Source organism: Podarcis melisellensis (assembly GCF_964234715.1).
Source record: "Podarcis melisellensis genome assembly, chromosome: 11".
NCBI classification, from domain to species: domain Eukaryota; kingdom Metazoa; phylum Chordata; class Lepidosauria; order Squamata; family Lacertidae; genus Podarcis; species Podarcis melisellensis.
This window is the reverse complement of record NC_138543.1, coordinates 19,368,624-19,396,299: the sequence shown is the minus strand read 5'-3', so window position 1 is coordinate 19,396,299 and position 27,676 is coordinate 19,368,624.

Below are 27,676 nucleotides of genomic sequence, written 5' to 3'. Positions count from 1 at the left end.
GAAACACTGGCCTAGAGTGTGGCCTGCAGGCGCTCCAATTGGAGAACAACCTTTACCAAAGGCTTCGAAGATGCTCAAACTCAGGAGGAAAGGGAAAAACGTGCTAAGAGGAAGGCACGCTTGGCAAACCCTCACCATGATCAACTTCTGCCCAGAAACCTATGTTCCCACTGTGGAAGGATGTGTGGATCCAGAATTGGCCTCCACAGTCACTTACAGACTCACTGCTAAAACCCTGTTTTGGAAGACTATCTTACTTGGGTACGAGTGATCACAGATGATGATGAAGAAGAAGAAGAAGAAGAAGAAGAAAATACAACCCCTGAACCTAAATAAAGACCCAGAGCAGAGGACATCAAGGGGGGGGAGTTTATTTAGATATTTTAGGTAGCAGAAGTAGAGTCCTGATGGACCAGACTAAAAGGTCCACTCTTTGTGAATGATATTTTGGCTAATATTATCTTTTAGGCAGTAGTGTGGTTAAAATATCCTACAGAACATCTATGGTGGTGGTCAAGGAGTGGTGGGAATTTGGGATTTGGTTGAAGCTAGGCATTTTGAAACTTGTTTGAAACATTAAATTCTAGCATGAAGGCATGGCTGTTAAAGAAACCCTTACTAATTCGAAGACAAAAGGAAGACTCCAGACTGCTATCAGAAATATACTTGAATATGGTATGGCTCTATCCTATAACAATGTAATATTATTTTTCCAATACACCAACAGAAAGCTTTTTGTTTTGCATGCATAGGAAGTCTGGAAAACAGGCTGCTGTATCTAATAGCACTATGTCAAACTGGAGGTATGAGTGAAATAAGATAAATTATAAGATCATGATTTTATCATTAATTTGAGGTGCATTCAGTGCACGGACTGTGTCGTCATCTGATCAGTTATCCATGTAATGATATCAAAAGAATTGGAATTGAAATCTGAAGCTGGGGTCATCTCTACCCATATGGAAAGCAAGCTGTCTCTTCCTCTGTAATTGACTGGAACAAATGATACTTGCTACCTTGTCTGCATGTGTAATTTTGGGGGAAAGAGAGGCCATAGACTAATTTTAGGACCTGATTGCTGAATCTCCTCCTTCTATGAATTTCCTTCCTTCAGTTTCTCCGCAGCAGTGAATCTGGATATGAAGGCCAGATTCATTAATTACAGTGGCAATATCAACACAAAATGCTAAAAAAATGCATAGATGGCTTTATAAATGGACTAGATAAATTTATGGTGCACGTGGGAGCGGAGAGGTCTATCAGTAGCTATGGAGCTTTTCATGGTGCATAAAGGGGGCCTTCAGGCTATCCCTATCCCCCTACCCACCAGTGTATGCAATGGCCACATTCCTGCCATTTGTATAGGAGGAGCTTTGAACTTTTCATCCATTTTTTCAATGCATGGAGAGTGTGTGTCTGAACCTCCTCATATAGCCATTCTTACCTGAGGGTCCTGGCTGCTCCTTGGCTGTTGCTCTGGGATGCTCCCGAGTTTATAGAGGCTCCAGGTTATCCTTAGAAGGGAAGTCATCTGCCAGGGACATGACTGATATTCAAAACAATATTCAGTGATGAATGGAGCAGTCTCATCTAAATCAGTCCCCCTTTGCATCCATTGAATGTCTGTAAAGGGCTCTTTACAGGATGCAACCCTGGAAGTGGCTTCAATGGAGTGTTATATACTACTACTGGCACTCAGAGACTTCTACTCAGGAAGAGAGCTTTCATGGGAAACTGGAGTTGCCAAGCTGCTAATTTTCATCTTCCTGTTTTATTAGTTGATGTGCTTAGTTGGTCGTCTCCCTTTTTGTTTCTGCATGTTGTATTACTCTTGTCTTAATTGGTTTTTTAATCTTGTCAATTGCCTTTGGCACATAAACAGGTTAGAGAATATTTGAAGTAAGTCAGAACTGCAAACTTTGAACCAGATTGCCACTTTAGTGGAGTTTGCTGACAAGTTTATAGAACATGTAAATGAGGAATTTCGAATTACTTTTGTGTCTATTTTTATGGAGCTTATTCTGTTATAACTTTCATACAACAGTAAATTTGCTTTTATAAACAACAATAATGGTTCAGGAAATTCTCTACTTAGGGTACATATAAAATATACACTTTAATGCTAATATTTTATATAAAAATGACTTGCACAATTCCTATAAACTCACATTTTTGTCCTTGAGTTTATCACTGTATGTTATTTATATACTTTCAAAGTGCTGAGCAGAGAGTGGATAAGTCATTCTCTGGAAAATATATTTAATGAATATTAAATTTTCAGTTGACATAGCTCAGTTAGTTTTGTAACTGAATGGATATCGTGAAATGTATTCATCCAATAAATTACTTGATGGCATTCAGACATCACACAAGAAAAGTGTGTGTCAGGGCATTGTTGAAAGTACCACCATGAAACTTCAGAGCTGGCTTTCTTCTCCAGTTTCAAAAATACTTTGACGAAATGAGTTATGTGTGTGTGTGATTATTGATAAAATGCCAAGATTAGTCCTGAAGTGTTAGACATTAAATGGTGTGTAGAGATTGTACCCAGTTGGGTCTGTTCATTCTTAGAAGGCTTTTTGTTCCGGCAGAGTCTTCCACGAATGGGTCAGAAAAGGGCAACCCAAATGATCAAAGGGATGGAGCAACTCCCGTATAAGGAAAGGCTATAGCATAAGAAACCTGCTTCTGGGGAGAAAAGCAATGACAAATCTAGACAACATCTTAAAAAGCAGAGACATCACCTTGCCAACAAAGGTCCATATAGTAAAAGCCATGGTTTTCCCAGTAGTGATGTATGGAAGTGAGAGCTGGACCATCAAGAAGGCTGATCGCCGAAGAATTGATGCTTTTGAATTATGGTGCTGGAGGAGACTCTTGAGAGTCCCATGGACTGCAAGAAGATCAAACCTCTCCATCCTTAAGGAAATCAGCCCTAGGTGTTCACTGGAAGGACAGATCCTGAAGCTGAGGCTCCAATACTTTGGCCACCTCATGAGAAGAGAAGACTCCCTGGAGAAGACCTGATGTTGGGAAAGATGGAGGGCACAAGGAGAAGGGGACAACAGAGGACAAGATGGTTGGACAGTGTTCTCGAAGCTACCAGCATGAGTTTGACCAAAGTGCGAGAGGCAGTGGAAGACAAGAGTGCCTGGCGTGCTCTGGTCCATGAGGTCACGAAGAGTCCGACACGACTAAACGACTAAACAGCAACAACAACAAGTCAGAAGTATAGAAAATTATGTATGGTGTGCAGAAAACTACATAATGGTACAACTCATGGACATCTCTCATGGCGGGACGCATCATAACTATAGAACAGGGGTCGGCAACCTAAGGCCCATGGGCCACAAGCAGCCCATGGAGGTCATTTAACCGGCCCATGGACCCCCGCTGCCCACTCGAGGACCCCCACTGCCTGCTCGGTCGGCTCCCATGCACCGTGCTAAACCAGCGCAGAGCAGAGCAGGGACCGCCTTCTGCGATGCAGGCCAGCTTCCCATTGGCTGCAGGAGCTTCCTGCAGCCAATGGGAAGATGCTCATGCCTCCTCCGTGCCAGAAGGAACGCCGGAAATAGCGTTTGCGCATGCATGCTTGTGGGCGCACTCCGGCCAACTGTGGTGTCTGCGGGACCATGAACCGGCCCAAGCCACAAAACTTTGCCGACCCCTGCTATAGAACATATTCTAGTGCCACATGACTAAAGGCAACAAAGCCTTTAGAAGGCAATCTGTGATGGCATTACTGTGAGGAATGCAAGGAAATAGAGAAAAACCAAAGGTTTTAGAGTGGCTAAATCATAATTTACCACTTGTCTGATAATAAGTGTTGGAAATGTAAAGAGAATGAAGGTACATTCTTTCACCTTTGGTGGACATGCCCAAAGATTAAGGCTTTCTGGGAAATGATTTATAATGAAATGAAAAAGGTACTTAAATATACCTTTTTGAAGAAACCAGAGGCCTTTCTCCTGGGTATGGTTGGCCAATTGGTGTTAAAGAAGGATAGAACTTTTTTAATGTATGCTACAACAGCAGCAAGAATACTCATCGCAAAGTATTGGAAGACAGAAGATTTACCCACCGTGGAAGAATGGCAGATGAAGGTTATAGACTATATGGGACTGGCAGAAATGACCGGCAGAATCCGAGACCAGGGAAAAGAGACGGCGGAAGAAGATTGGAAGACATTTAAGGACTATCTTAAGAAACATTGTAAGATTATTGAATGTTAGAACGATGTTGATTTAGAAATCAAGGGGTTTCTAGCTGTAATGATTATGTAATTAAGAAAAGAAAGATCAAAAATTAAATAGAAATTAGGGGAAGGATTTGCTGAATTGATTTAATTAGAGATTGGAATACAGAAAGGGGAGGTATGAGGAGGTCGGGAAAGTAAGTTTTATGAATATAAGGGGATGAAATTATACTTGTTATTGTATGTGTTTTGTATGTATGTTTTATTGCTTTTTCTGTCTTTTTTGTTTTTTCTATTTTATATAATCTTTTGAAAACTTTAATAAATATCTTTAAAATAAAAATAAAAATAGAGTGGCTAAATCATGTCATTGCTATTGGTTCTTCATCTGCCATTTCTAAGGGTTCAAGCAGAGGGCAATCTATGCACCAGCAGCGTAGGTTGAGATGCAATGCAGCCTGGAATAATGCTACATTTAAACAGTCTCATTGCTTCCTTTGAGTGCCAGCAGAGAGTCTAAGGCACAGTACATTCTGGTCCCCAAAACATAATGCAGAAATAAAACATACCAGTAAACAAGAAACAGCTTTCAAAGAAGGCTGACTTATACCATATCATACCATCTAGCTGATTATTAATTACTTTGTCTATTCTATGAATGTCCCATTTCTCTATGAATGTCCTGCTTCTATTCTCATGTGAATATTCTGATATTCTAATCTGCAAGAAAAAGCCATAATTAGAAAGAACCCCATTTATGATCAAGTGCAGAACTACCCTAAATAAACACACAGAACGATTGCCCAAAATGGCAACCCTTTGTTGAGTTTTCTCTCCCGTGTTTCTCTCTTCCCCCATAATGTATCCTACAATTTATTAATCTCATATCCTGGTGTCCTTTTTTTGTGGTAAACGATGAAGCTTCTTGTGGTGTGTAGTTAGTGTCACTCGTGCAGAGACCATTTTCTCATGGAGTCTCATCACACTATAAAAATGCACAGCTCCTATTATATTTTGCTTATACACATTGTAAGCAAACCATCTTTATTTGCTTCAGATCTTCCCAGTAGACTTGAAAATAGCATTTCCAGGGGCATTTGCAAGTGGGGACAATGATCAAATCCTCTAGTTGTAAAATCTTCTTTCAGACAGCAATGCTGCTGGTTCCTGACTGGAAGAAAAAAAAATCATTACATCATTTCTAATTGGAAGCTTGATGTACAAGGGTGGAAATATTGAGCACACTATTAACGCTGCAGTTCTCCACATTTTTGAAATTTCATTTGACCTTGGTTACACTGTCAATTACCTTGTTTGTTTAATTTGAGCATTAGTACTATGATCTTTAATTGGCAGAGGGCTACTAGGCTTCAGGACCTTGACAATGCATAGTAAGAAGACTAATTGTTCGTTTCAGCATTCTTAGCATGGGGGTGAGAAATTACAGAGGTGACACAACACCAGAGTAGTCCTGCTGAAGTGTTTGGAGATGCTCTAGAACAGGCATCCCCAAGCTGTGGCCCTCCAGACGTTTTGGCCTACAACTCCCATGATCCTTAGCTGACAGGACCAGTGATCAGGGATGATGGGAATTGTAGTTCAAAACATCTGGAGGGCCGAAGGTTGGGAATGCCTGCTTTAGAAGAATCAGATTGCTGTCCCCCAAATTTCCCAAGGGCCCTTAAAAGTACAAAGATTTCACATGGAGGTAGTTTCATAATTTAAGTGGTGTGGATGAAAAGGCCCAGTCTCTGGTATGCGTCAATTTTGCAGCTATCCATGCCACGTTAAGGGACGCGGGTGGTGCTGTGGGTTAAACCACAGAGCCTAGGACTTGCCGATCAGAAGGTCGGTGGTTCGAATCCCTGTGACGGGGTGAGCTCCTGTTACCCATGTCAGCATCGCCCTTGAGCCAGTGTACCAACTGGACTCATGCACTACAGCCCCGACTGGGCTAGGCGAGCTGGGTAGCACTGCCGGAGATCTCCTTTCTCACAGGAACTGGTCACAGTGCTGTGGACTCACAGCTTGGAGCTGAGAGCACCGGATTCACTGTCTCAATAATGCAGTCATTGCGCAGCAGCGTTTTGCAGAGTCTTGCAGAGTATAAAGCACTCGGAGAGCAGCTCTGTAAAGTATCTTCTTTTATTCTATAACTACAGCTATAATACAAACTATATACAGAGCTAAATATTCTGAGCATACATCAATGCTACTCTGAGTGCCTGCAGCTGCTCTTAGCAGCAATCTTATCTCTAAATACTATCTCTTGCACTCACTCTCCGACAAACTGACTGACTCTCTCACACACACACAGAGACTCACTCACTTGACTAATTAAGTAGAGAGCAGTGCATTGCTCCTCCTCTCTGTAGAGTCAGCAGAGACCTCAGGAGATGATCAGGAGATTCTTGGGCATGGGAGGGGTGAAATCTCCTCAACCCGGTCCCTGCTCCTGCCAACCTAGCAGTTCGTAAGCACGTCAAAGTGCAAGTACATAAATAGGTACTGCTCCGGCAGGAAGGTAAACGACATTTCCGTGTGCTGCTCTGGTTCGCCAGAAGCAGCTTAGTCATGCTGGCCACATGACCCGGAAGCTGTACACCGGCTCCCTTGGCCAATAAAGCGAGATGAGTGCTGCAATGCCAGAGTCGGTCATGGAGGCAGAAACATTCCTGGCCATGCAGACTGGGCCTGATGGACAGGGGCAAAGGAAGACTAACTGGCACACAGTGCAGGGTGTCGAGGGGAGGAGCAAACCTCCTGGCGGCCCATGTGCGGTGCCGCTACGTACGACGCACGCAAATGCACCATACATAGCAGTGCCACACATGCGACACCCGGTGGTTTGCCGCCGGCACAACTCAAGCACCGTACAGATGGCGGCAGGATCCTCTGCATGCGGCTGCAGCAGCAGCTGAGGGATCCTCCACTCACGGCTGCAGCGTCGGCAGAGGGAGCCTTCGCAGGTGGAATGCGGCGGTGTGATGATGACAGCTTGAGCCGCCAAGGGCAGCAGGGCAAGCCCTCCCCGCGGGTTGCCTTCTTGTCACCCCCCTCAGAGATGGCACCCGAGACGGACCGCCCCCCGTCCCCTTCCTCCACCACTGCTGATGGGATTTGTAGTTCAACAAAATCTGGAAGGCAACAGGTTCCCCAATCCTGAACTAGGGAAAACATGTACGTCAGTGGACAGGGCTTACATAAAAACTGCTTTATTTCATGTCAGAGCTTTGGTGTGTCTTGCTCATTAGCGTCAAGATACTTTTCAGAGTTTCAGGTGGGGTTTTACCCAGCCCTTCCCTTGGGAAGTCAGGGAATGAACCCGGGAATTTTTGCATGACAAGTGTGTGGTCTATATCTCGGCTACAAGGGTGTTCCCTACATGCAATATTGTCTCATGAATAGTGCTATGGTTTAAAATGGTTCATGGTGCTCGCTTAACTCTTTTTGTGGACAGGGTTCTGAGCTTTCACTTCCAAATTCAGGATGGATAAAATGAACTGCTTATCCTTTTTAAGGGAACATTGCCTGCCAAATGATAAAATGTATGAAAAGAGCCAGGCTGGCATTCCATTAATAGAGTACATACTAAATGTTGAAACAACAAAAAAGTAAAGTGATTATATATGGCAAAGTTCCTAGCTCTAAAAGAAATTTTAATTTCAAGAAATGTTAGTAATTTTTGGAATAACTCCAGAATGGATAGAACTAAGGTACAGCCAAAAAAATCTATTGGATGCATCAATAGCATTTCAGCAGAGATAAATCAGGCTCCTCGTCCATGTCTTCCAACTAATTTTCGGCTGGAAGCAAATTGCATTGCATTTCAGATTAGGCTATTTTTAGTGATAGTTAGTGATCCTGCATTAACATATAGATACGGAAAGATGTGGGTGCAGATATATACATTTGACTTAACTAATGCTATATTAATAAGCTGAGTTCATTAATATACACCCACCCACCATTTAACCCCTTCTGACTATTTATACTTAACTATCAATACAAACCGGCCAGTCTCATCACTGAAAATAGGTCATGATGTAGTACAGTTCCCCCCCCCCCCCCAAAAAAATCAAGCTTATCAAAATACAGAATGGATAGCTCACTAATAGCTAACCTATCAAATTGCCAGATTACTGCATGACTGCTTAGAGCGGATGTACAACACATTGTGTCAAAACGTGACACTGGAATGGCATTTCTGCAAGATTACATAACAAACGGATGCGCTATGGTAAAGTTTAATGTTGTTACGTGACAAGTCAGTATTCAGCCTCTGACATTTTTAGCTGTATTGCTATTATTGTGATCTGTAGTAATCCAAACAGTCATTCTCGCTGTTAATGGACACCATTGCTTGCCTTCCCATGATTTGTTTCTCTAGCTGTTGAAATGCATTTGTGTCCATTTTCTGGCAAATGGGTTGATTTTGCTATAGAGAAATGAGAAAGTAAAGCTGCACATAGAGCCTTTCCCTTATATTCTGAACCAAAGAAGGCACACCCATACACCTGATGTCATAAACCATATCAGGTGCAGTGCAGGCAAAGCCATGATTTGCAAAGCACAGTACAGGAGTTTCTGCAAGGGCAATGATCAGCTGAATCCCTGAGCATTGTGCTTTGCAAGTTCTAATGATCATTTATTCTTTGGAGCTCGCAAAGTGCAGGACTGAGCCTCTGCCTGTCCTGCAGTTTGATTTCAAGGTACATGGGCAAAAATGGTTTCTTGTGACATCAGGTGATAGACAGGTGGGCGACCCTGCTCACTTGTCACACTTGGCCCTACGGGGTGGGCGAGAGATAAGGATCTGGCCAAATGGCAGGATCTAATTCTTCACTCCTAAGTGACCATGCAAAATAAAAAAAATGTGTGCACTCCAAAATTCTAGAGAGAAGGCAGTCACTCCATGTTCCTCCATTGCTAAGCAGCTATTGTAGCTATGAGATGGTAAAACAGGGGGAAAAAAATGGTTGACATGTCTGAGATATGCAAGCACTGGTGGAAGAAATACCAGGAGTTATTTTGGCACTGGAATCTGGCTTAGATGCAAGCAAGCAGCTTAAATAGAACTCAGTTCAATTAGACCGTTCTTTTATTTAAATGAAACTTTGTAAAGCAGGGATGGGGAATCATATGGCCAGGGGTTGAATCCAAGTCTCTCTCTCTCTCTGGCCATCTCCACTTCCTAGTGCTGCTCCATACCCTTCATGAGTGCTTTGAGCTGCATACCTGAAGGAGCGTCTCCACCCCCATTGTCCAGCTCTGAGGGCCTTCTGGCGGTTCCCTCACTGCGAGAAGTGAGGTTACAGGGAACCAGGCATGGGGTCTTCTTGGTGGTGGCTCCCGCCCTGTGGAACGCCCTCCCATCAGATGTCAAGGAAATGAACAACTATCTGACTTTTAGAAGTTTTTAATGTTTGATGTTTTATTGTGTTTTTAATATCCTGTTGGAAGCTGCCCAGAGTGGCTGTGGAAACCCAGCCAAATGGGCAGGGCATAAATAATAAATTATTATTATCATTATTCCCCTTTACTTACAGTAAAGATAAAGGGACCCCTGACCATTAGGTCCAGTCGTGACCGACTCTGGGGTTGCTGCGCTCATCTCGCTTTTTTGGCCAAGGGAGCCGGTGTATAGCTTCCGGGTCATGGGGCCAGCATGACTAAGCCACTTCTGGTGAACCAAAGCAGCACACGGAAATGCCGTTTACCTTCCTGCCACAGTGGTACCTATTTATCTACTTGCACATTGACGTGCTTTCAAACTGCTTGGTTGGCAGGAGCAGGGACCGAGCAACGGGAGCTCACCCCCATGCGGGGATTCGAACCGGCGACCTTCTGATCGGCAAGTCCTAGGCTCTGTGGTTTAACCCACAGCACCACCCGTGTCCCCTTTTGATGTTTTATTGTGCTTTTAATATCCTGTTGGAAGCCGCCCAGAGTGGTTGTGGAAACCCAGCCAGATGGGTGGGGCATAAATAATAAATTATTATTATTAATATTCCCCTTTACTTACAATAGACTCACTTTTTTCCTCTGGCTCTGCCCGTTTCTAGCATGCGCTTCCCGCAAGGTTGTCCATGAGGGAATGAAACCCTCAGACTGACACAAAAAAAATCCTCCTGTATGAACAGAGGTGAAACAGAGTGGCTGCTTTCCAAGTATGTTTGGCAATTATGAGGAAGCAGTTCTGGTACAACCAAACCCTGCAAGGGAATTCCTAGTTTAAGGAACTCTAGAAGGGAAGTAGAAACACTAATACACAACCTGTTCCTTAGCCTTTCAATCCCTTTCATCCAGAGGCCCGATGCAGTAGATTTCCTGACTTGAGGTTGGGCTTGATGACCTTTGCGGTGCCTTTGATGAGTCTATGATTCCCCCTTTTCTTCTTCCCTCCCAGCACTCTCTCTTTCTTACCCTTTTCGTTGTGTCTTTTGTCATTGCCTCCCTCCGATGCACCTGCCATTGGAGCTGATGGGCCCTGAAAGCATTATCCACAATCTCATCTAACTCCAAATGTGATCATCTTACTTAATGAAAGTGGAGGGAAATGTACCTATTTAACAACCAAAATCAATAAGACATTCATCAAAATGAGCACATTGATTTCATTTACACCCAAGGCGACGAGTCTACCTCCCAATGCCTGCTTGTTGAGAAAGTGTCACAGTAAAAGGTCATTGTTGTCAAACTAGGAGAAAATTATTTAACTGTGTAGGCTGAGCTTTGAGATTTATTTGTAACTATGTAGTTATTCCGCTATTGATTTATCTCTCCTTCTGCAGCTAAGGCTGGGGGTAACCTCTGCATTATGAAAAGTATGGGGTGGCTTCTGCTTTTGAAAATAGGATGAGGATGTCATGTGAACAGAGTGAAGGGGAGAAGGAAGCCTACTTATATCACTGGCTATTCCTTCTTATTCTGTTAAAAAAATATAGGAATGGAAAACCTGTGGGCCTCTGTATGGTGCTAGAGTCCAGCTCCCATCAGCCTCCAGTCAACATGGCTGATGGTCAGGTTTGATGGGAGCAATAATCTAATAAAATCTGGATGGCCTCAGCGGTGTAATATGTTAGTGCTCAGGATAAACATGTTGGTTGCTAAGATAAGAGTGTCTCTGGATCTCAAATTAAGAATCATACACCAAAAAATAATATTTAGAACATACTGGACTCCAGTACGCTTGTTTATGAAAGGACTATCTAAGACATCTAGCTGCTGGAGATGTGACATGAATAATGCTTCCCTGAAACATTATGTCAGTACAATGTCCTACATTGAAAAATTTCTGGCAGAAGCGAATAGAGATGATCAACACGTCTGTATGGAACAATTTTAAATTTGTAGAGGAAAACATAATTTTGAACTGTATACCCAAAACATGGAATCTAACAAAGGGACAATATGAATGAACTTTCCGTGCCCTTACTATGGCCAAAAGGCTGGTACTGATGAACTGGAAAAATAAAAATGCAGCTCCCTTTAATGATTGAATTGAAGATATGTGTAAACTCGCTGCACATGAACAAGTTGTGTACAAACGTAGACTTGCCGTGGACAAGTAAAAATAAAAAGTAAAAATAAAAATGTTGGATGCTAAGATTGAAAGGTCAAAGCATAAAAAGCAATAGTAAGCATCACTCATTGGCTGGAAATGGTGTAGTTTCTGAAACTGCTCTGAAATGTAGTTGACATTGCACCCTAATGTGTAAAGTTTTAGAAACACAACTTATTATTTCATGTACACTTTTGTATTTTCACTTGCATTTTATTAACAGGTGGTAGAAATGTAGTCTGGAGAGGAAAGTGATGGTTATATTTTACATGGTTTGCTTCTGAAAGAAAAACTATTCAGTGGGAAAATGAGCAAACTGCTAGATATATTTATGTTCTCATTTTGCTTAGGAAATTTATACTGCGTGGGTCTTCTGAGTATGCATTTTTTCTTTTGAGTTATTCTTCAGAATTTGAGGTGAATAATTTTCACATTACAAGATGTTTGCAAATTCTTCCCATTGCATTTGCTATTTATGATGAGCGGCTGGTCACCTAAGCCACATAACGTTTTCCTCTCCTCCTTGACTAGAGGATAAATATTTCTAACAAGGGAATAATAAATAAGGAATCACTTTGGAGTATGACTTTCTGAAGGTATATTTATTACTGCTAAACTTGCTAAACTTACAGAATTTTCTAATATTTTAAAAATATTTATTTCCTGTCACAATATTTATACATAATCAATAATTTCAAGCCCACAAATCGTATTCTCCTCTGGCTGTAGGAAAATAGCAATGGATTGGAAAAAGTGTGCATAAAGCAAACCTCAAACCACTATTTTCGCCAATGATTTAGTTAAGCGGCTACAGGTGAAGTGATTTAAGTTGAGACTGTCACAGCATCTTCCAAAGATCTGGTCATAAGAAGGCTGAGCAATACCAGACAAATAAACAGGAAAAAGCCTGCCATGCAATACTATAAAGATGGGAAATATAAACCTGTAGATAAAACTCAGTTTGAGAAAATTTAATCCCTCTTCTCCACAGGATATTAAGCACCTGGGCAGGAAAAAGTATTAATCTGTAGGATTTCACCCCCAAATTTTTTTACCTCAGGGTCCATATATGAAAGTCTTTAGCAGTTGCCTGAATATTGCTGCAATACAGGAATACAAAATATCACTTGGAGTATTGCTAAGCACAAACGTTAGCCATGTGTGTCTCTGAAGAGCAAACTCAATAGCTTTTTTTTTATTTGAAATGGTCAGATCACATTTTAAAAACAGATATCTAGGCACCTCAGGAATTTGCTGCAGCCTCCCTCTAGCTGCTTTCCCGTTTTCTGTTGCTCAGGCCCTCTTGGTATTTCATTTATGGACCTGTTAGCTAATAATACAACAAACAACTTAAAATACAAAAAGCGGGTGCCTCTTTTCGCAATCTTCTTCTTCCATTGGATTGAATTTCAGACAGATGGCGCGGACAGCTGGGGAGTTAGCCATTGAGGTAACATTAGGGGCCTTGCAGCTAAATTTGCTGAAGCTTATAGACAATTTTGATAGTTGAGAGGGTGTATATCAGTATCAGATTGTGGTGAAGAGTTGAAAGCTAATGGCAAAACCATTGCTTTCCCTGATAAAAGCTTGCTCCTGATGGACATGGGACAGCTGATTCGTTTTTTGAAAAAAATCACTTGCATAAAAATGGTAGCTGTACTTCACCTGCTTTTCAGTGGACAGATGTTGCTAAATTAATCAAATGTAAAAGACATATGCTGCCTTGTTTCTGTTTTTATCTGTGGTCTTTTTTTTATTAACCCAGGTTTTATTAGAACCAACTTGAGTAGCCTTGCTCCTCTTGTTGTGATGTGTTAACTATGGGACATACCTTTGTGAAGACCCTCCAAGTGCCCCTATATTTTCCAGGGACAGTCCTGGATTTACAGACACTATCCTGGTTTCTGATATGATCCTGGAATGTCCTGCTTTTCCTTAGGCCATCCCTATTTTCATCAGAAGGGATGCAGGTGGTGCTGTGGGTTAAACCACAGAGCCTAGGACTTGCTGATCAGAAGGTCGGTGATTCGAATCCCCGCGATGGGGTGAGCTCCCATTGCTCGGTCCCTGCTCCTGCCAACCTAGCAGTTCGAAAGCACGTCAAAGTGCAAGTAGATAAATAGGTACCGCTCTGGAGGGAAGGTAAATGGCATTTCCGTGCACTGTTTTGGTTTGCCAGAAGCGGCTTAGTCATGCTGGGCACATGACCTGGAAGCTGTACACTGGCTCCCTCAGCCAGTAAAGTGAGATGAGCGCCGCAACTCCAGAGTCAGCCATGACTGGACCTAATGGTCAGGGGTCCCTTTACCTTTTATTTTCATCAGAAAAAACATTGGAGGGTATGGAGTTATGTGACCCTTCTGAGCCAAGGAGATAAGCAACTATGCATCTGAAGGCATCTGAAGGCAGCCCTGTATAGGGTTAGTTTTAAAATGTTTAATGCATTATTTTGTTTTTATATATGTTGAAAGCTTCCCAGGTTGCCTGGGGCAATCCAGTCCGATGGGCAGGGTATAAATAAAAAAATATTGCTGTTGTTGTTGAATTGTTGTTTTAGTCTTAGTCGTGTTCGACTCTCCATGACCCCATGAACCAGAGTATGCCTTGGAAACTCTCACTTTCTTCTCAAAGTGAAATATACTCGGAATCGAGAGTGGATTTCATGCTCTTTATTCAGCTCATAGTAGTGAGGATTGGAAGTTCCCCTGAAATGTCTGCTTTATATACATTATTTCCACAATGGGCCCCACGTGATTGGCTAATTCTGGGATTCTCCTGTTGGCCAATCAGGTTGCGGATCCACTTCCACCTGGAGTTGGATTGGGTGGCTCCTGCGGACCAATCAAACTGCTGCCTTCTGGATCCTATTGTTCTAGGACCAATCAGACTGCTGCAATTTGGATCCTATTCAACTCAGTACATAACACAAAGCTTCTCCTTTTTTATGTCCATGGAGTTTTCTTGGCAAAATACTGGAGTGGTTTGCCAGTTCCTCCTCCAGGTGGGTCACATTTAGTCTAAACTCTCAGCTTTGACCAGTCCATCTTGGGTGGCCCTGCATGGCATAGCTCATAGTTCTTGGAGTTATTCAAGCCCCTTCGCCACGACAAGGCAGTGATCCACGAAGGGGTGTTGTTGAATAGGGAATCCCTATTTTCATCGGAGAAATGTGGAGGGTATGTTCACCTAACTTTTAGCAGTAAAGGAAGCGGAGCCAAGTTGTACTTCTCTGGGGGTGGTTTTCTTAGACCTAAAACAGCAAAGCCATTTGCCTATCAGATTGACAAACAGGCAGCTATTTGTGTTGTGTAGGAATTGTTCAAATTGTGGCCTGGACTGAGTATTTCTGGAATGGGCTATTGGCAGTCAAAATGCCCTCCTCCACCCACACAGGCATTCTGCCCTCCAGTTATGTCAATGAACCCCTTTTTCTTGCTCTTTGTCAGATCCCCTTTCCTCATGTATCATTTATAGAGCATTCCTTCATTAAACTGCATACGGACCACACATTCCTCCTGAATTGGCAAGTTAAGTAGGTGCCTTATGACTGTTTTTGCATTGTTTATCCATGTATCCTCAAGGATGCTATTCATCAATATATTATTCATGGCCTGGTAGTCTAAATACATTTCTGTGCTAAATTTTGTGCTGTCAAAAAGGCTCTTGATATTCCTGCTCTGTTCTAAAGATAATTATTTGATAGTATTTGGACTTGCTAATTAATCTTTTTGAGCTATAATTCCTGTTATTTACAGAAATTGTGAATGCCTGTTTGCTCTTTCGGTCTATCCCATTCATTTCAAAGGAACCATGCTTAAAAGGAGCATGTCTGTGCTGGACCTTGCTACATAATCTCCATTCAGAGCCAGGAAGCTATACCAAGAAAGGAGCAATAGAGGGTGGATGTACAAAGGTAAAAAAATGCTATAAATAAGTCAGAAATTGAATTGTTATAACAAAAGAAAAAAAATGCTATGTAAAAATCGCTTAGAACATTTTTTTGCTCTCTGGCGCCATCTGGTGCTGCATGTTTATAACGAATTCAAAATGTCATTTTTTGATTAATATCGCTGAGTCCAGAGTGTTGTGTTTTGCTTAGTTTTATTGCCTCTGTTATGTCATGGTGCACCATGGAATAAGCCCACAGGACTGGTTTTACACTGCACAGCTTTGGGAAATTGGGTAGGCTGAATGGAAATAGCAGAGTGTTAAGTTAGCAGAATGGACTCTGCATCTTCAGATATCGTTTTTTGAATTCTCTCCTTTGTAAATTTCGTGGAAGGACCTCAATAGAAGCTGAGCAGGATCCATTCTTCCACTATCTACTACTTATAACTGCAGTGTGTTTATTATTATTATTAAAGCCTTCATAAATGAAATCCTCAATATGTAGTTGGAAAGAATCAGTTCTACCATCTCACTTCACTGCTTACCAATCTCAGGATGTCAAACATACCCTTCAACACTTCTCTAATGAAAATATGGATGTCCTATTCCATAACAACAACAACAACAATTTTATTACTTATACCCTGTCAGAGTTTAATGATTGGGACGTGACCTGCTAATTGCTTTACGATCGCCAATTAGCCATTTACAGCGGTCCGGCACGCTTCCTCACAAGCTGCGGCAATTCTGCTCCGTCCAGTCACGCCTTGCAGAGTAAACACAGCGGTAAAAACTGTCGCTTAGCTTCAGATAAACACAGCAAGCACTTGTGTCCATTAAACAGTTATTTATTGCGACATTTCATCAAAACAATCCTGGGCTTCTTTCAGCCATAGCAAAGACGCGTCTTTCTCTCTCAAAGACACAGAGAAAAGTACAAGCTCCTCCCAGCTTCGAAAACTGACGTCAGAATGTGACGCACTACCCAGAACAACTTAACCAGTTAAGTTCTGAACTCTAACACCCCCTCTTGCGTCGCGTTCTGACAAGACCTGTGGAACATCCTCAGCAAAACTCTGTGAGATCAATCCCTTCCCCAATGCCTTGCGCCCTCTCCTGGCATTCCTGTTAGGCAACTGTGGAACAACCTCACAACTCTCAGATTCGCACTGTGTGAAACTTACCCACGCACCTGTGGCCTGATACCTCTCAGGTGGAATACCCTTCGTTGTGCGACTGGACCGCCTGGGCACAAACTCAGGGGTTTCCTCTGACTCACTTTGGTCAGCAGGTGTGTCCTCTGCATCACGGGATTCCCCCTCTGACTTAAAGCGTCTTCGAATCCTCTCCATTACACTCACAGGAGAACTAGGCTCACTCTTGGGCTCTCTTTTAACAATTTGTGGAGATGCTCCATCCTGCTCTTGACCCTGGTCAGTGACCTGGTCGTCATCAGCAGACTCAGCCTCTCCTTCCTCCTCATCTGAACCTTCCTGTTCTGCATCAGAAAGACATTCTGAAAGAACATCACGCTGTGCAGGAATCTTTGGCCTTTCATCCTGCTCATAGAACTCAGCGTGTTTACTGATCAGCAGTTTACTCTGATCACCTGATGGGTACGCAAATCTCCATGCACAAGCTGCTGGCTCATACCCACAGAAGATCATTTTCTGGAACTTGGATCCATCTGGCCCTCGCAAAGCCTCCGGCACAGATGCAGGTGATCCAAACGTACGCAGAAAGTGAATCTGGGGTTTCCTACCATGCAACATGAAGTAAGGTGTGTCACCTACCAGTGAATTGTAGGTACGATTCCAGGTGAAGCACACATAACTGACCGCCTCCAACCAAAACTTTGGAGGTAACCCAGCATCTGTCAGCATCACCTGTGCAGCCTTAACCAGAGCTTCACTCCTAAGCTCTGCCACCCCCCTCTGCTGGGGAGAAGTCACTGTGTGATGTATCCCTTTCTTGTGAAAGAACCTCTGCAAAGCAGAACCAGTAAACATAGCGTGTCTGTCACTGGTGACCGCTTGCACTCTGGTGGAGAACCTTAGTTCCACCGCTTCAATCCAGCTTTTGATCAGCTGTGCTGCATCCTCCCTGGACTTGAGACCGTGAGTCCAGGTGTTCTGCGAAAAACTGCCCTGTATCGTTAGCAGGAACATGGCCCCTCCCAGACTAGTTCATCTACGGGACCGAACAGATCTATGTGGACAAGATCAAAAGGTTTAGTGGTTACCCTCTCCACCTTTGGGTAACTGCACCCTCTTACCTTTGCCTGTCTGCAAGTGTCACAATTTATGGCACTTCCACAATCTTTAATCTTACACCCTTTGGCAACCTCAGGTAGCACCTGCAGTTCTTCTAGAGAACCATGAATTGTCCTCTGGTGCCATACACAAGCACATGTAACATGAGCGGGAATTGTAGCACGCAGAGCTTGTGCTTTCTCAACCTTCCCCTCACCCCCAAGAGACGTTTTAAGAATGAAAAGATCATTCTGCCCCTTCTTAATCTTGGCAAGTATCCTCTCTCCTTTGGAGATTGTGCAGACAGCATTTTCAAAACAAACCTTAAACCCCTTTTTTTAACAAATAAGGCACAGACAAAAGACAGTGAGGCATCTCTGGAATGGTACACACTTCGACCTCCTCCTGCAAAACAGAAAGGAATATTGTAGCAGAGTTAGATACATTCCTTTTTTGTCCATTTGCAAATAAAACAGTTTGTCCAGCTGGAACTGCCTTGCAATTCCACATCTTGACAGCAGGGGTCTCTGGAACCATGTTGCGGTTAGCTGCTGAGTCAATCACAAAGCAAAGCTCAGAGTTTCTCACACAGCTGCTCTCAAACAAAGCCATACTGGCAGTCAGTTGATAAGCCTCCTCCTGTTTGCCACGTTCAGTTCCACGCCTGCCTGCCTTTCCAGGCTGGTTGCCATGGAAACCCGGCTGGTTCCCATGGGAAGTGACCTTGGCAACATCCTGCTTCGATTCTCTGCTCTGGTGGGGGCAATTGTGACGCAGATGTTCAGCTCCAGTGGAAAAACACTGCCCGGGGCTCCTTTCTGCTGGCCTGGCCCTCCTTCTTCCGGAAAAGCGCCTCCTGCCAGCCCCGCCCCCTCTGAAACGGCCGTCCACTCCAGAACTCTCAGAGGAAAAGTCTTTAAACTTGCCTTTGGAATTCTTCGCCTCCCCCGATCTGCTCAACAGCGCTCCTTGAGGCTGATTCATCGGGAAATGGGCCTGCTTGTCCAGCTTCTCCAGGGCTCTGGCCTCCTGCTGAAGTTTCACACAAACTTCTCAGCACCTCCCAGGCAGCCCTTGCTGACTTTACGCCCTCCAGATGGGGTTTCAGCGATGCATGTACGCATGCCTTCAGCATATCAAGCTCTCTTTGCATTCTCTGCTGGCTATCTTCAGCCAACGCAGCCTCTTGAGTAGGGGTCACCGGCTCCCTCTGGCTTACTTCCCAAAGCCCTGTAACCAGGAACCAACCCCTTACTCTTTTGCTCCAGGTTGGCCAACTTGTTAAAGTTAGCTTTTCCAAGGGGATGTCCTCAAGGACCTGGCTGGCTGCCATTCTCTTCCGTTCTCCCAAGGGGGCCCAAGCTTACTCACGTATCAGCTTTTCCAGCTCACCCGTCCGTGGAGAAACGATTTCCCAGCTGCTCTCAGCTCAGCTCACAGCTCTCTCTTGCCTCCGGCCAGCTTCTCTGCCTCAGAACGCAGACTTCAAAGCATTCCGGCAGCTCCAGCGACAGCTTTACAAGCAATTTATGACGTCACCCATAACCTGTCAGAGTTTATTGATTGGGACATGACCTGCTAATTGCTTTACAATCGCCAATTAGCCATTTACAGCGGTCCGGCACGCTTCCTCACAAGCTGCGGCAATTCTGCTCCGTCCAGTCACGCCTTGCAGAGTAAACACAGCGGTAAAAACTGTCGCTTAGCTTCAGATAAACACAGCAAGCACTTGTGTCCATTAAACAGTTATTTATTGCGACATTTCATCAAAACAATCCTGGGCTTCTTTCAGCCATAGCAAAGACGCGTCTTTCTCTCTCAAAGACACAGAGAAAAGTACAAGCTCCTCCCAGCTTCGAAAACTGACGTCAGAATGTGATGCACTACCCAGAACAACTTAACCAGTTAAGTTCTGAACTCTAACATACCCTGCCCAACTGACTGGGTTGCTACAGCCACTCTGGGTGGCTTCCAACATATATAAAAATAAATTAATAAATAAATGGAGTAGTAAATAAATAAATAGTACTGTGACATGATTTTTTTTTTAAAAATGAGGAAATAGTTGTGTGTCCTTAAAATTGGAGAAGACCTACTCAGCCTGCCCTTGTTCATTTTTGAATGATTGGTCATTTAGAAATATTGTTAACTCCCTCTTATTTGTTGCCAGTTGTTGGTTAACACATGAACAGTATTTGTGTTTGTGTGTAGCACAACACATAGCCCATTTGAATCTAATTCCTTGTTCTGTGGTGTGCTGGTATCTCATGATTTGTGGCATACACTCTGGATATTGTTGCAAGTTTTTTGGGGGGTTAGGTTATCTGATGGCTTTAACATGTAACTGGGGTAGGAGGCCACAGTGAAGGAAAAATCGAAACTCTTATCATAGCTGTCAACATTTCCCTTTTTTAAAGGGAAATTCCCTTATTCCGATTGGATTCTCACAAGAAAAGGCAAAAGTTGACAGCTATGTCTATTATTGACAGAAGGGTGGCTCCCATTAAGCGTTGATGAAGAGGTGATGTTTTGAGCACTCTATATGATCATGCTGCCATGAAATGTGTAATTTTTAGCCTCCATAAATTGAGATGCGCTTTATAGTATGAATTCATTAATTGCTGTGCATTTTATAACGTATGACCAAGGTCCTAGAAACTGTGAGTGCTTTACATTTTTTAGCCTCTATGAAAATTAGTAAGTTTTGGAACCTTAGGTCACCTAGAGGAGTCCAAGATCAAGCCAATTAACGTGATCAGGTTGTCTGCAATGTCCAAGTACAGCGGTACCTCAGGTTACAAAAACCTTGGGTCACAAACGCTTCGGGTTACAGACTCCGCTAACCTGGAAGTAATACATCAGGTTAAGAACTTTACTTCAGGATGAGAACAGAAATCGTGCGCTGGCGGCGGGAGGCCCTGTTAGCTAAAGTGGTACCTCAGGTTAAGAACGGTTTCAGGTTAAGAACGGACCTCCGGTACGAATTAAGTTCGTAACCAGAGGTTCCATTGTACATCAGATTCTATAGAGGTGGGCCTCTCTATACCCTGAGATGGTAGGTAATCAATTTGATGATGTTGATCAACACCATCATAATCTTTTTACTACTGCAATAGGTCAGTGTTTCAGAATTCTGCCCGAGTCCTCAAAACAAATCCACTCCTTTCTGTCAACTTGGTGAAATAGTTTTATCACACGGAGCATGGTTCCCCCCGGCAAAATAAAATGAGAGTTCCATCATTTTACCTGCCACTGCATTTTCACAATGGATCGGGGAGTGAAATAACTCCAGTTCTGGGGCTGAAATTATCTCTTGTCTACGGATGGTTGTTAAAAGACGAGCTCATAAAAATGGAGGGTGGGATGGCCAAGCTGAGGAGAAAAAACTTGAGCGATGGCCTTGCCAAAGTGATGTTCTTTTTCAAGCGAAAGTTTCCAAAATTGAAAGTGACTTTCACCAGCGCACGCTTTTTGAAACAAAACAAAGCGGATAACTTGGTTTGTGTCTATTTCTAATAATAAGGTATCCTATTTCCACTCTGCGAGATAATTTCGCAGCGCTACGGTAACCATAACTCTTGCATAGCTATTATGGAGGAAGAACATCTGCTTCGAGCTATAAATCTGTCATGTAACCAGTAAATCCCAACATGGAGACATTACCAGTTTATAACTTAAGAGCCCACAATAGCACAGATAAAAACAATATGTCTTGCCGAACAGTTGCAATGTCACCTCGAGTTCACTTTAAAAGTGTAGCAGACTCATAATATACTTTTTCATTGTGCCTTGACAAGTGTGACCGTTTACCATGTAGATATGCTTTCGATGGTGCTTCATGCTTAGGGCTGCCATACGTCTGCATTTTCCTGGATGTTACCGGGATTTTAAAGAAGGAATTGATGTACAGAGGGGATTTCCAGAAGGCGGTACTTTGTCCTGGATCTTAGGCAAGACAATTGACAAATCACATTTTTGGGGCGTCTTTGTAAAAAAAAGCGCTCATCAATTTGGGGGGTTTCCTAAAAAAAAAAAAAAAAAAGCTGAACAACTTTTAAAAATATGACAACCCCATTCATGCTAGACTTTGAACCTCCAAAAAAGAAGCATTTTATGATGGAGAGAAGCTTAATATAAAAAGAGGGCTCACAGTGTGCTCTTCAGCCATGCTGTGACACCAGCTCCACAACTGCACTGACAGATAAGCCCAATCTTTTTTTTAATATTTCATTTTTCAAACAGTGTTCTTATACATTCACAACATTTTCAGTTTTTACATCCCTCAGACGTCCCCTCACCCCAGTTTCCATTTCCCCCCTATATATGGTTTTTTTGGTTGTTGTTTTTTGTATCTAATTAGCTTTTTCTAATTCATTTTATCTCCTTCTTTACCTGGACTCATATTACATTATAAGTGTTACAACAATCCTGCAAACGTTTTAAAATATACACAGTGGTCTTTCAGATATTCTATAAACTGTTTCCACTCTTGACTGAATTTCTTGTCATCTTGGTGCCTAATCCTCATGGTCGTCTTAAATAAGAATATTTAAATATATAAGTACAAAATGTAATGCAGTTTTTAAAAATAATAATAATCACAGATTAATGCAGAAATGGGATTAAACAGAATTATGAATTTGCTCTTCATGTTTTAATAATATTTTTTCATATTATTCCCTAAATAGATCCCTAAATAAAATTATTGTTAATGTCATTATTAATTAAACTTACTGGTTGCTTTGTTTGCAGAAGGGACTCATATATATATATATATGACATACATTAAAATCAGCATGAAGCAAAAGTAGACAAATCTAAAACATATTCATATATATATATATATATTACTGATATAGGAATCGGGGGTTGGTTTGGATGTCACCTTGAGTGTCCTCCAGGCATGTGGTTTTATAAGTGTTAGATAGGATTTTGTAGCAGAAACTGGGCGTGGTTGAACCTGACTCTTTGTTAAGTTGGTGGCTCCAGCATCTTTTTATGTGGTGAAAGTGTTGGCCTTGTAGCCATAGAAATAAGTGGTAGTGATGCTTTCAGAGGGGGGGGGGTGCCTTCACTCCCACAACCTGTCTGGAGCCCACCTTCTTCTTAATTTTGCCTTTTAGTCTGCTCTCCTTTTAATTCGTTTCTCTCATTATTCCCCCCTTCTTTCCTTTTTGTCAAATAAAGCATTTTTCTTTCTTCCCTGCACTGCCCATTACCCTATTTCCTGAATTTACCCTATTTTTATAATTGTATCCAAGTATTTTCTTGTAATTGTATCCAGGTATTTTAAATTGTATCTAGGTGTTTGTTGTAATTGTGCATTTACTACTTGTAAATGTGTATCCCTAAGGTGGCCCTTATGCAATTATTACATTTGGCGTCTTTGCAAAGGAAAAAGATTCATATAACTCTTAGGTCTTCTTCACTGGGTTTACTTGGTCTTGGTTTTCGGCTTCTTTAGCTATTTTTCTACATCACCACAAAGTCATCGCAGCTTCAGTCTCCAGTGAAATACATTCCAAGGAAACTGAACTTGGAGCCTCTTAACGTTCAGAGGCTGGGGTGCAAGTAAAAATACTCACAGTTTGCTCAGAGATTGGGGTGCATGTAAAAATACTTTTGGGGGTGCATTGCATGACACCCCAAGCCAGCTGACTTTACTGGCTGCCCTGCTGCTATGGAACAATATCAATAACATTGGGGTTTTTTAAAATAAAAAATATGATTATTATTGAAATTAAATACATTAAAAAAAATGTCCAGTAGCACTGTAGAGACCAACTAAATTTGTTCTTGGTATGAGCTTTCATGTGCATGCATACTTCTTCAGATACATCGAAATTAAACACCCTTATTTTAGTGGAAATCACTAGGACCAAAGCTTAGAGATTTGTTGTCTATCCTTTTGCATTAATTTCTCATAGCAGAATAGTTACATTTTACATTTTAAATTCCTTTTTATACATCTGTTACAGTGCAATCCTATGCATATTCACTTGGAAGTAAACCCCTCCGTGTTCAGTGGGGTTTACCTAGTACGTGTGTTTAGGATTAAAGTCTTAGTGTAGGATTCCGCAGTGGCTAAAGAGGCTTTTATTTATTTGCTTTAGCTGCTGCATAATTTTTAGGAGTCAGTGCAACTGGTATATGTGGGCTGCTCCTCATTAAAACCTGTTTACAATACATCATATGATTGCCTAACTCAATACGGCACAAAGAAGCTCTGTGCTTGTACTCTTGATAAGTTTGAGATTAGTTTTCAAATTAGGGTTATATTCAGCTGTGGCAATTAGAGCTATAGTCGGCTGATTTCCACTTAAGATATGCCTGGTGTTTGCAGGCATCCACTGAAAGGAACAGATTTCAAGATACCAGTTTAGTGCTTTATTTTTATTAGTAGTTAATTGGTTCTGGGATGGTGATGGTGGAAGAGTAAGTGGATGTTATCCGGTGAAAATTATAAATATACAGGCTTAAGAAAGTAGGAAAAATCTATCACCTGTATAAGCTATCATTGCTGATCAGTAGTTAAGGTTACTGATATACTCCCTGCCCTCCACAATCTTCCAAAACAATTACCAATACATGGGTTGGGTCAAGTTTAAGTTAGTCCTGGTTTAATCCAAATGAAATTAATGCAATTTAGGCTAGTTGCGGTTAATTTGTCCCACTGATATATATATTTAGAATTCTAAGGAAATTATCAAAAGCATAGAGAAAGAAGAAAGTGGTTTGTGAGAGCAATTAAATAATAATAGCACTCCCTCCCAATAATTTTGGTCAGATGTGGTGTAGGCTCCAGCAAGATTTGTAGTAGTAACAATTGAGAATGGCTGTTGGACAGTTCCAATTTCATGGTAGCGCCATCAGCTCCCAAAACAGCCTGTTACACATGGAAGGTTTCCACTGTTGTTGATAAGCAGTATCCAGTGCACAGCGGAATGATGAGAGGTATGAGCCAACATGCTCTATACTACTTTATTTACAGTTCAAAGCTGGTAAGTTACAGAAAAACATTTTCCCTCTGCCGGAGCAGAGAAAGCGTCATCTCTCCTCTAAAGCACGGAGAGAATCACTCAAACTGAAACTGCAAAGAACAGTGAAAAACAGGAAACCAGTGTACGTCACATCCAGTCTCCCGTTCCCGTGAGAAAACCTCCAACAGTACAGACTCTGTGGAATGTAAACAACCTGTCTCGTGACAAGCACTTCGCTGCTCAGTGAGGGAAGCAGAAACCAACATCCACATGATAGTGAATTTCTCCACATCAAACTGCTTACAAATCCCAAGACCAAATGTGAAACTTTCACACCTGGGGGCTGGATTGGGTGGCGGCCATTTTGTTGGCATCACATCTGAAGTGGTCCTTAATCCTGGAATGAATACCCTGTGGCCCTCTAGACATTGCTCTACTACAATTCCCATCATCCCTGACCACTGGCCCTGCTTGCTGGGATTGATGGAAGCTGGAATCCGATATCTGGAGGGCAACAGCCATACCCACATCCTTGCCTTAGTGGATGTGTTTTGCTCACTCAGGCAGATTGTCATGGTAGGGCTGTTGCCTTCCTCTGAAGTTTGATCCTAATAATTTGCACTAATAATCTCAAGGTATTTGTCCCATAAGCATCATTGGTTGGAAAGAGATGTGGGGTGACTAATTCTGCCTTGGGTTAGGTCTGTTGGTAACGTCTAGCTCTATGACACCGTTTTCTGTGAATTTTAATGAGTGGTTATAAAAAAAAATGCAAAACAACAAAAACATGGAACTTTGGGTGCGTTTTAGAACTGCATTGAAAGGAAACTATGGTCAATAACATGTTGTCAAGCATTCCTTCAGTGTAAAATTGGAGGTTTTAAGGCGAATGAAATTGTTATCCATTGCTGCCATCCTCTCTCAGAGTTCTGCGTGTTGACATATTAACTTGCCCAGCCAGCTACAAGTTGGCTTTAGGGAAATGTCTCCATTATTGAATCAGTTATACTATGTAATAAAAACGAACACCAAACGGGAATTGGAATACACCATAGAAATATTACTGAGACAGCTAATTTTCTGGCTTGTCATGATTATATATCAGGATATCTGTTGGAATGGAATACCAAAGATGAGGAAGTTAAATCGGTAATGATACAATGGGCCAGAGATTTCGGATATAATATTCAGTTCGAGGATTGGGAAAAACTGTGGAATGAGAATCTAAGATTTACTGCATGCACAGCACTTAAGAAAATGTTATGAAAATGTTTTATAGATGGTATATCACACCGGTAAAACTGTCAAAAATGTATAAGACGTGCAACAAATGTTGGAAATGTAAAGAAAAAGAAGGTACGTTTTACCATATGTGGTGGGAATGTAAAAAAGTGAGGGGTTTCTGGGAGTTGATTTATAATGAAATGAAAAAGATGTTAAAATATACATTTACAAAGAAACCAGAGACCTTTCTTCTAGGAATTACGGGGAACGAAATTAGAAGAAAAGACTGTAAACTTTTCCAATATGCAGCCACAGCAGCAAGAATTCTACTGGCCCAGAAATGGAAACAAGAGGAGCTATCGACAATAGAAGAATGGAGAATGAAGCTGATTGACTACGCAGAGTTGGACAGATTAACCGGAAAAATTAGATTTCTTCAAGACCAAAAGTTCATCGAGGACTGGGGGAAATTTGTTGAATATCTGAAAAGAACATGTGATGTGCAAACAACACTGGTGGGGTTTCAAGAAGCACTGTGAAAACAGAGATATATTATTAAAAACACAAACAGGAGTGGGAGGGAAGCTGAATGGCAATATATACAGAGAAATGCATAAACTGAGAAGTAAATATGGATGATTCTCAGAGAATCCGAAGGAAGTCCAAAAAGCAACAAATTTGTGAAAATTTGCGAAAATTTGGTACAACTGTATTTTTTTTGTTTTGTATTGGAAAATAATAAAAATTATTTATATATATATATATAAAAGATTATATATCAGGATATCAGCAGAAAAAATAGATAAATAACACCTGAAATAGGCTTAAAAATAAGCCTGTGGTATCATTTCTTTAAAAACATATTTTAATTCACTAATTTAATAACAGACAAGCAACGATGTAGGTCATAGCTAATGGTGTGTATGATCAGTGATCAGTGTAATTCTTGTAACCACTGAATGTTCCATTCTTGTAACTACGGAGTTTGCCAAGGCACTTACTCACTGGAGCTGGGGGATATTAATGTCCCTGATCTAATCAATCATTGATTTCTCCACCAGAAGGCCAATCTCTTGGCTTTATTTTTCTTTTGCAATTTGTCCAGTAGTCTGTTTCCCAAAACAAAGATGGCTTTCTGTAATCTAAGGCGAGCAGTTTGGCAGCGCCTGAGCCGAAAAGCTTCCCTGTCACCAAAGATAATGGTTTTACTAAAGAAACTATGTTGCACCTTTGTGTGTGTGGATCTGGTGGCTGTTCTCCAGGATCATTATGAATGCCAACATACTTCCACCCTAAATGTACAAGTGGTGAAGACATTTCCTCTAATTGCATTTGTTTCTTTTAGGGAATTGGAGGAGAACAGATAAGATCTGAAACTCTCACGGGGCTCCAAGATTATTATCAGGCGAAACCAGACAAGATGTTACTCATGCAATTAGCAAATTGAATGAATGTCTATTTTTAAAGTTAATAGTAAGCATGCCTTCCCCTCCTAGCAATCCAGACTGACAGCCTGTCTACAAGTCTTCAACTTTTTGCCTCCACTTTGGTCCTGATTGACACAGACACC